General features: G+C 38.3%; 1 pseudogene; it reads right to left on the bottom strand.

The window, feature by feature from the left end:
- Positions 1-626: 626 nt before the first annotated feature.
- On the bottom strand, positions 627-10,693 carry LOC118011676 (annotated as a pseudogene).
- Between the last annotated feature and the right edge of the window lie 414 nt (positions 10,694-11,107).

Here is an 11,107-nt window from a genome sequence, read left to right as displayed (position 1 = left end):
GTGCTGAAGTCCACAGCCACAACCTACTCTGCTGGCTCCAAGTCATGGTTCAGGAGGTTTTAAAAACAGAGTCCCAAGATGCTCCCTTGGTAAAGGTTTCTTTAAAAAAAAAAAAAAAAAAAATTGTGTGAATGGTGACAGCCTGACACCCATTTCACTCTAGGACAACACGGGACAATGCTAAACCAACACACATGGCATGCCACCGGGATGAGGGTCATGGTCACCATGGGTGGGAGTGCCCAGAAGTGTGAGAGGGCTGTGCTGCTAAGTGGGGCTACGTCTAGACAGTTTATCCTTCACTCATTTTTCTGCACAGCATCCTGAGGTAAACCAATTTTAAATGTTTTATTTTCAGTAAAGCAGTTATGACAATTTATACTAACAAATTGAACTAAAATGCATTTGAAGAAGTTTTAAATTTGTTTTTTTTCATTTTTCATTTTTAATACAAATGCCTGACTGTGCTCAGCTGTCAAGCTGCATGCATGAAAAACTGGCCAGCCCAAACAGTGTATTAATCATGAGCAAGTGGAACTGCAAGGAGTCCATTAGGTGCTTCCTTATCATTAAGGTAGTACAAGTATTTATATCATAAAACTGATGTGTAGCTTGATCTTTAGGGGACAGGACCACCAACCAATACATGCAGATTTTGTGTGTGTGGACAGAAGGTACTTTTGACATTCAGTTTTGCTATATAGAAACAGAATGAGTAAATGAACTTTTTTTTTTTTTTTTTTGCAAGAGGTAAGTAAAAGATTCAATGTGATTCTTCTAGAAGGGAGGAAAGGAGTTGAAAGTAGGACTTCATTTTGCAGTCATCATCCGTACAAATTCTTCAGAGTTGACTTGCCCATCTCCATCAATATCCGCTTCTCTGATCATTTTTTTTGGGGGGGGTGTATATAAGGTTCTTTTTTAAAATTTTTTTATTGTTATGTTAATCACCATACATTACATCATTAGTTTTTGATGTAGCGTTCCATCTGATCATTTCATCTACTTCTTCATCTGTTAGTTTTTCTCCTAAGTTGGTCATGACATGACGTAGCTCCGCCGCACTGACATAAGCATTGCCATCCTTGTCAAAGACTCGGAATGCCTCATGAATTTCTTCTTCACTGTCTGTATCTTTCATTTTTCTAGCCATCACAGTCAAAAATTCTGGGAAGCCTACCGTGCCCTTTCTGTCAGCATCCACCTCGTTGATCATATCCTGCCATTCGGCTTCTGTTGGGTTCTGACCCAGTGACCTCATGACAGTTCCAAGTTCCTTTGTTGGATGGTGCCATCGCCATCTTTGTCAAATAGGGAGAAAGCTTCCTTGAACTCAGCAGTCTGTTCTTTGGTCAGCTGAGCAGCCCTGGCGCGAGCGAAGCGAAGAAGAGCCGAGGGAGCGAGGGCGGCTGCACCCGCGCAGGGGCTGAGGGCGGGGGCGCCTCCGCCGCTGCTGCTAAGGAGACATGTGCGCTCAGCGCTGTGCGGAGGCGGCGGCCGCCACCTGACTGCGAGTAACGGTGCCGCGCCCGCGAGGCTCCGAGCACCACTGCCCAGAATGCTTAATATTTTCAAGGTGGGAATGCTACTCCAGTTGATCTACAGACTCAATATAAACACTACCAAAATCCCAAATTTCTTCTTCATAGAAATTGACAAGATAAAAGTATTATGGAAAATCGTGCGATGAAGAATAGCCAAAATCTTAAAAAAGAACAAAGTTGGACGTTTCACACTTCTCGATTTTAAAAATTTGGTATGAAGTTATGTAATGAAAACAACGTGGTACTGACATAGGGTAGACATATAGATCAATGTAAGAGAATCAAGAGCCAGAAATAAACCTTCACATCTATGGTAAATTGATTTTGACAAGTGTGCTGAGACAATTTAATGTGGAAAGAAAAGTGTTTTCAGAAACCATGTTGGGAAAATTGGAATTCCACATGCGAAAAAATAAAGTTGAAATCCTTACAACATACACAGCAATTAACTCAAAATGGAATGTAGATTTAAATTTAAGACCTAAAACTATAAAAGGGAAGAGAAACAAAAACATAATCAAACTATTGGGACTATACCAAAATTAAAAGCTTTTACACAGCAAAGGGAACCGTCAACAACACAAAAAGGCAACCTACTGAGTGGGAGAAGATATTTGCAAATAATGTATCTGATAAAGGATTAATATCCAAAGTATATAAAGAACTTACTCAATTTCATATAAAAAAAAAAACAACCACCAAACAACTTATGTGTGGAATTTAAGGAGCAAAACAAAGGAAAAAAAAAGAAAGAAACAAAAAAACAGACTCTCAAATATAGAGAACAAACTGGTGGTTGCCAGAGGGCACATGGTGGGGGAATGGGTGAAATAGCAAAGGGGAGGGGCGCCTGGGTGGCTCAGTCGTTAAGCGTCTGCCTTCGGCTCAGGTCATGATCCCAGGGTCCTGGGATCGAGCCCCGCATCGGGCTCCCTGCTCCGCGGGAAGCCTGCTTCTCCCTCTCCCATTCCCCCTGCTTGTGTTCCTGCTCTCGCTATCTCTCTCTCTGTCAAATAAATAAAAATCTTTAAAAAAAAAAAAAAAAGAAATAGCAAAGGGGATTAAAATAAAATTAAAATAAAATGAAATAAAATGAAAAGACAATCCATATAATAGAAGAAAAATTCTGCGAGTTATGTAACTGATGAGACCTGTGGCTGGAATATATAAAGAACTCTTATAAATAAATAATAAAAAGATAAATAGCCCATTTTTAAAAAATGGGACAAAGATGTGAATCTATATTTATCTAAAAAAGATCTACAAATGACTAAAAAGTACATGAGAGATGTTTTACAAGATTAGCTCTAGAGAAATGTAAATCAAAACCACAATGAGATACCACTTCACAGCCACTAGGATGGTTATAATAAAAATACTCAGATGTGGGGCGCCTGGGTGGCTCAGTTGGTTAGGCGACTGCCTTCGGCTCAGGTCATGATCCTGGAGTCCCGGGATCGAGTCCCGCATCAGGCTCCCTGCTCGGCGGGGAGCCTGCTTCTCCCTCTAACCCTCCCCCCTCTCATGTACTCTCTCTCTCTCATTCTCGCTCTCTCAAATAAATAAATAAATCTTTAAAAAAAAATACTCAGATGTGACTGTAAAGCAGGGCAGCTGCTTTGGAAAACAGTTTGACAGTTGCTCAAAATCTTAAAATAGAGTTCACCATTGGGCGATAACAATATTTTAAAGTTTATTGAGTTGATGTTAACTCTACAAATACACTGGACACCAGTGAATTGTACACCTTAGATGCATGACTTGTATCTATGTGAATTATATATTAATAATGCTCTTACATAAAAACAAAACAAAAACCTATACATAGGTCTGTAGCAGCTTCATTTGTAGTCACTAAACACTGAAACAACCCAAATATCCTTGAACTAGGAAATGTATAAACAAACAAAAATAAACAAAAGAAAAAGAAACTAATGATACATGCAACCCTATGGATGAATCTCAGATGCACTATGCTACATGATAGAAGCGTCTCAAGAGTCAATATACTGTATGATTCCATTAATAAGACATTTTGGAAAAGGCAAAGCTATAGTGATGGAGCATAGATTAGTGGCTACGTGGGTAATAAATCCTGGGAGGTTTGACTGCAAAAGGATAGCCTGAGGGGCTTTTGGGGGTGATGGAACTCCTCTGTGTAGTGATTTTGCTGGTGATTACATGATTCTACACAAGTTAAAAATTTTAGATTCCCAAAAGTGTTTATTTCATTTTCAATAAATCTCATAATGATGCAATTTAAACAAACAAACAGGGCAAATTTTCCCTGTGCTTTATTTGTGCCAGGCAGGCATTCTTTTAGGGTCTTTAATGTTGCTAGTCCTAGCAATGACAGCACGGAGTTAGACACTATTATTTTCACATTCATGTAACAAATGAGAAACTAAAGGTTTGGGAGCTTGAGAAACTTAATCAAAGCCACAGAACTAATACCTTGGAGCAGGGGATTTGAACCCAACAATGTGATACTAGGTCTTAGTCCATTTGTACTGTTATAACCAAATACCAGAGACCAAGGGCCTTGTAAACAACTGACATTAATTTCTCACTGTTCTGGGGACTGGGAAGTCCAAGATCAAGGTGCCTTTGGACTCAGTGTCTGGTGAGACCAACTTCCTCAATGATAGCCATCTTCTTGCTGTCATCTCACCTGGCTGAACAGACAAGGAACCGTTCTTGGACCACTTTTCTAAGGGCCTAATTCCATTCATAAGGATTCCACCCTCATGACCTAATCACCCCCCAAAGGCTCCACCTCCAAATACCATCACATTGGAGGTTAGGATTTCAGTGTATTTATTTTGGAGGGACATAGACATACAAATCATAGCGCACTAGGAACCAGATCTTAATCTTTATACATAATGCCTTTCCATACATTGTGTTTTCTCATATGTTCAGAAAAAAAAAAAAAAAAAAAAAAGCCTGTAAAGGAAGTGGGTTAGGATAATCACTGCTCCATGCTTGGGAACTACAAAATCAACAAAATCTGTACTTTAAAATTTTTTTTTACTTTAACTTTTTATTGAAGTTCAACATGTTTCAGAAAAATGAACAATTTATAAGTATATAGCTCAACAGATTTTCACAGCCCCCAAACACTTGTGTAACCAGCATTCAGATCAAAAAACAGAACATTCGAGGTCCCTTTTCTCCACCTGCCCCTAGAAATCCCTCATGCCCCTTCTGGCTACTACCCTTCCATAAATCCTGACTTCTAAGATCATAGATTAGCTTTGCCTGTTCTTGAACTTCATATAAATGGAATTATACAGTGTGTGCCCATTTGTGCTGACTTCTTTTGCTCGGCATAATGTTGTTGTGTGTATCAGTCATTCTTATTGTTATGTAGTATTCCATTATGTGACTATAACATACTTTATTTACCATTTTGTTGATAGGCATTTGGGTGGTTTCCAAGTTTGGGGCTGTTGTGAACAGTCTTGTTATAAGAATTTGTGCACTTGCCCTTGGATGAACATATGAATGCATTTATGTGGGTATGTTCCTGGGAGTGGAACTGCTGAATCATAAAATCTTTAGTTTTTTTTTACATAAAATTTATAGTTTGACAAGTCATTGGAAGACCTCTGAAAAGGATCAAGGGACCTGTGTCTGAATGCATCTCTGTCCAACAAGCTGACACAAATATTCAGTGAAGAATAAACATTTGTTGATGTGGTGCTAAGGTCATAGGTAAGTTCTACCTCTTTCTGATCTTGTACCATGGTATGAATTTTGGGTACAGATTCTAGCTCATGTGTTGGGATACACTCTAGATTGTTTGTGAATATTTTTAAGGTTACCTCCCTAAACCCTCCAGAAATTTTTTCCTAATTCAGAATTATTTCTCATAATCTATATAGTCAAAAGTTCTGCAAAATAATTAAACTAGCACATATACTAGCTTTTTATTCCAGATGTTTTGACAAATGCAAATCACTACAGTTGTATTAATTACACAGTTATCTTTAATTATTAAATAAAACAAACGAGGGCACCTGGGTGGCTCAGTTGGTTAAGCGACTGCCTTAGACTCAGGTCATGATCCTGGAGTCCCTGGATTGAGTCCCACATCGGGCACCCTGCTCGGCAGAGAGTCTGCTTCTCCCTCTGACCCTCCCCCCTCTCATATGCTCTCCCTCATTCTCTCTCTCTCAAATAAATAAATAAAATCTTTAAATAAATAAATAAATAAATAAATAAATAAATAAATAAATAAATAATACAAACCAACTGTATCCTCATGTTGGCTCAAGGGTAGTGAAATTTAAGTTTCTGAAAACTAAACTTGATGTCTTCAGTCATTCAGAATAAAATGTACCTGCTTCCTTCTTTTGGGCTAAATTGAGTATTATTTATTTTAACTGTTTATTTACCTGAACTCTTTGATTCCAATATAATTTAGCCTTTAACCTGAGTAGACACTTATTATATTTTAATCTGACAAAACACTTATCACTGAATTTCATTGATCATAATTATGTTGTAACTATAAAATCCAGCATTATTTTTAACTTTTCTACATTTATTTGTAACCATTTGCAATTTCTTAAGCAATATAACAATGAAATATAACATTGATCCTATGGGAAATCAATCTTTAATTTTCTTAAAATATACACCTAGTTCATTAAAATAAGAGAGATTTGGACTATCAAACTTGAGGGCATCTTTATGACAACATAATATAATTGTCTCTTTATGTTTACTAAAACTATGTGGTATGCATTCACAGGACTTAGTACATTCTTTTTTCTTGTTCCTTAACATATCTAAACTTTATTATCACCTCATTTTTTTAAAGATTTTATTTATTTATTTGAGAGAGAGAATGAGATAGAGAGAGCATGAGAGGGGGGAGGGTCAGAGGGAGAAGCAGACTCCCCGCCGAGCAGGGAGCCCGATGCGGGACTCGATCCCTGGACTCCAGGATCATGACCTGAGCCGAAGGCAGTCGCTTAACCAACTGAGCCACCCAGGCACCCTAAAATCTTTTTTTAAAAATTAAATTAAATTAAAAATAAATAAAAGCTACCATTCAGCAGCATGAAGAAATGGTGAATGTGGTAAGGTAATTGAAGAGCTGGTGCCTCTTTTGTGAAAGAATATTGTATTCTTTATGATCATCCTGATTATTAATAAGTGGCCACGTAGTTATTCTGTAGTATATAAAAAGTCAGAATCTGTTCCATAATTCCCACTTCTTTAATTGTTGGAGAGAAATGTACTATAAGCTCAAGTTTCAACTCCTCAAGTTTGGGAACTGTTATATATTATTTTTAGTTTAAGTTACAGTTCATATTACCTTACACAATATTCTTTAAGGATATAAGATATTTGAGGGATGGCTGGAATGTCTTCCTCGAAACTCTGAAACTTTCTCTTTTTCTCTCTCTCTGAAACCAAATCCTTTATCACATTTTCCCAAATTAATTAAAAAGTTAAAAATTAAATCTTACTTTTGTCCCCCACATTAATCCTAAGTAGATCAGTTATTTTGCCCATATTAATGGGAGCATAGCACTGGTGAGATTTAATTTCAAACTTTTGTAATTATAGCTAAAATTAAATTTTACCATGGATGAATTGTCCATGTCCTAGATGAGAGCAGACTAGGAGGATTAACAATTGGACCTCCAGGATGACTTATGTTATCTTCGATAATTAATTAAAATCAATGTGTAGAGGCCTATATGTGGAAATTTAAGGAGTTTCCAAGCAGGAATTTTTCAAATTCTCTTACAAGTTTGGTGTAAGGCATGCAGGAGTTCAACATGTTTCAGAAAAATGAACAGCGCTTTGAGAAAACTCCAGAAGATCTAAAGTAGTGCAGTGAACCTAGACTACCTTACTCTGGTTACTGAATTAAGCAGGATTGGCAGGAATACTGTAGAAGTTTCATAAAGTTGAGAAACATGAGTTTTGTTTCTCTAATGGCTAAATAGCTGAAAAGCCACAATAGGGACTGAAGAGACTGGATAATTTATCCTTTCTTTTTTTTTTTTTTTTTTTTTTTAAAAAAAAGACTATTTGTCAGAGAGAGAGAGAGTGTATGGGGAAGGGGGGAGGGGCAGAGGGAGATGGAGAAGCAGGCTCCCCGCTGAGCAAGGAGCCCTTTGCCAGACTCAATCCCATGCACCATGGGATCATGACCTGAGCCACCCAGGCGTCCCTGGATAATTTATCCTTAAAATTGAGTCTGTATGGAGAATTATAGGAAAATGGGGGATAAAATCTGTTAACTCTGAAGAATCTCTTTAAGTAGAAGCAAACACAATAACAAAATTTCTGGTTAAATCTTCAAATGTAAATGGAGAAAGGTGTAAATGTAGTGACAATGTAGACACTGTACAACAAAATATTATTTAAAAAGCATTGTCCAAAGAAAGTGTTTGAAACACTGGAGGAGAGAGGCCTTATAAATTTCCAAAGTAGTAATCATAGTAATCAGAGCAAACAAGCATTAACAAGTGCAGTGACTAAACAACATCCAGGGGTTCTCCTGGATGTTTAGCTATTTTATAAATGCCACACCAGAGCAGTGTGTCACTCCATTAAAAAGTCCAACTGGGCATCTGTTTCCCTGGCCCTGGCAGCCCTAAGTTTCCAAGTGCAAGGTTGTACTTAGAATGGCAGCTTCCCCTTCTTACAGCCAGTGCTGATGTGTTCCTGCCTGTGTCTCCCTAGCAGTGACAGTAACTGTAATGGGGGCGGATGTATTCTGAAGACTTCCATCTTGACATCTGTCCGGTTTGGTGTGCACACCCTTCCTGACTGCAACTTAAGAAAGAACATTTTCGGGGCGCCTGGGTGGCTCAGTCGTTAAGCGTCTGCCTTCGGCTCGGGTCATGATCCCAGAGTCCTGGGATCGAGCCCCGCATCAGGCTCCCTGCTCAGCGGGAAGCCTGCTTCTCCCTCTCCCACTCCCCCTGCTTGTGTTCCCTCTCTCGCTGTCTCTCTCTCTATCAAATAAATAAATAAAATCTTTAAAAAAAAAAAAGAAAGAAAGAACATTTTCACACTGCTACTGAGGAATTTGTAAGAGTTTTTTTTTTTTTCCATAAATTAATTACACTATGAATGGCAAAAAGTGTAAGACTTACACCTTGCCTATAATCTCATAGCAATTGTGTTTGTGTTGAGAGGGAATAGGGTAGATCTTTATTTTGCTTATTCTATTCTAACATGCTTTTACTGTAGATTTGGTTAATTTTTTTTCCTTCAACTCTTCCTTTAATATTTTCTTATAATATCTGGTTCTGCTCATTTGAGATTTCAGAGCGGGCTGAGTCACCCTCTACTACCAGCCAGGTAAGCCGTAGATTTAACTTGAAAAATAGTTAAAATATACACCCACTTCTAAGCCTGGTGATTTGTTAATATGGCTGAATTAGGAAGCATGCCCTGTCCTCTTTGCCTGATTTTGTGCTCATGCTAGCCATGCTCTGCTTTTTCTCTCAGTTCTATCTATCGTTAGTGACAGGTGTAGCCTCAGTGTCCAAGAAGTCTTAGTGTACTCCAAGACCCTGCACTTTCCCCCTCTACACTCATAGCATTTCACACCTGGCTTCTTCAACTGAAAACTATCTTGAATTGCTCTGTGGCCTCTCCTGTGGTCTTGAATTAATATCCAATGTTGGTATTTTACTAAGCTTTCCATGTATGTTTATTGCATCTCTACAACTAGACTGTGATATACACAACATGCATTTCTGTATCTTGCCCATCTTTCCCCCATCCTACCCCCAGATGAACTATGACAGTGTCTTGAATGTAACAGTTGCTAATTAACAGTTGTTAATTCACATTTTAGTTGCCAATTCTGAGTAGAAAAGATCAAATCTAATTCCTCATCTATAATAGCTTAGATGTTTTTAATAATCTGATCAGAGCTAGCAGATATATGGCCAAAGAGAATTGAGGGAATGAAAGTTGAAAAAATATTCTGTTGGGGAGTACTAACTGAGTTGGTGTCTGCTGCAATTTTGTCTGAGTGGAGGATGATCATCTGAGTGATGTCATTCTGGGAAAATAGTTCATTCATTTTGTCCTAGAATGTAGTAATAATATAATAGCTTTCATAACATTTTTTTAAAATGAGAAGCAACATGTTAAAAGCAAAATACACAATGGAGAGCATATAGCCTTCCATAATTATCATCATCTACAATATGATCTAAATCATCAATGCTACCACTATTAGGCCACTAATAATTGACATTTCATAGTCACAAATTTCCCTTGACAGAACAGCATGTCAGACATCTGTTACCACTGCACTCCATTGCTTCTGCATATTTATATTAACCTCCTTGTTGACCTAATATCTGTCTTCTGCTTCCAGATACAACAGAATGAGGTCCTCTGAACTCCAATCTGATAGTTACAGGGCCCACCACCATGGTAGGCAGCAGTCTATGTCCTGAGAACCCATGCCCGTCAGCAAGTTGAATCCTGTGTTAGATTTTATGCTGCACAGCTAGATTTTCACTCAAAAGCCATTGAATACATTGGAAAGATTACTTTGCCCCTTCTGACTCCAGCAGAAGCAATAAACTTGAATGCTATGAAAAGGCTATGAATTGCTGGCCCCTGAGCTTAACAGTTGGAAATAACAAAAAACCAGCCTGGCTGTTAGGACAATGCCCATCACTGGCAGTCCACAGGCTCTCACATTCTCTGTGTGCATAGTTTTACTTAGAGCACACATCTTCGCTTTCAGTCACAGAGAGCATTGGCTGGCTCTAGGCTTGTCTTTCCCTGCACAAGGCCCGCAGTTACACTGACCAGTAAAATGAACATCCCCAAATGCTTCCGTCAGGTTTTCCTGTACCTCCAGAGGTTTCTAAGTGCTCTTATCTTGGGATTGATTCCAGTGTGAAGGTTTTGTCAGTAGAAAGGGAATATGACATCTAGATTTTAAAAAGTGACCTATGGGGTTTCCTTTTATTTTAGGTATCTGAATAAAATTCCTCAGTGGGACTATCATTTTTATGGTGTCCCTAATCATATGGCCACTCTCTTATGTTTGCCCAGAAATACATTTAATAACTGATACATACCTGTTGTCTTTGATCTCTTCTTTTAACCTGTTGACCATTTCCTGTATGCCAAAAAGAATTCATTATTTCTCAGGTTTTTCCTCACTTCTCAGTTATTCATATTGTGTCATAGCTGTAGACTAAGTTTATGTCTTTACACCTAACAATCTTCCTTCTACATATTTCCCAGGCTGCTTTATCCTTTACAAGAGTCAGATGTAGACATCAGTCCCCAAAGTGCCCCAGATAATGGAAAGCAAGAGGTCAAGAGGAGGGGGTGAAACCTCCAGACAAAAATGTGTGATGAACAGATTTTCATGGTTTAATGCAGTTGTCTAGACTATGTATCCCTAAGACCTACCACAGCTTTGGGACTAGGTTAGGAATAGGACGAGACATAGAAATGCTATAAACCTAAATAGAGACTAAAAATCTTTGGCAACCATAACTACACTCCTTCCACACCAAGAATTACACTCTCTTTAGAGAATAACTGGG

This window comes from Mirounga leonina, unplaced genomic scaffold, assembly GCF_011800145.1.
Source record: "Mirounga leonina isolate KUSES-001 unplaced genomic scaffold, KU_Mleo_1.0 Mir_151, whole genome shotgun sequence".
In the NCBI taxonomy this organism is placed as follows: Eukaryota; Metazoa; Chordata; class Mammalia; order Carnivora; family Phocidae; genus Mirounga; species Mirounga leonina.
This window is presented reverse-complemented; position numbering and strand designations above follow the sequence as displayed.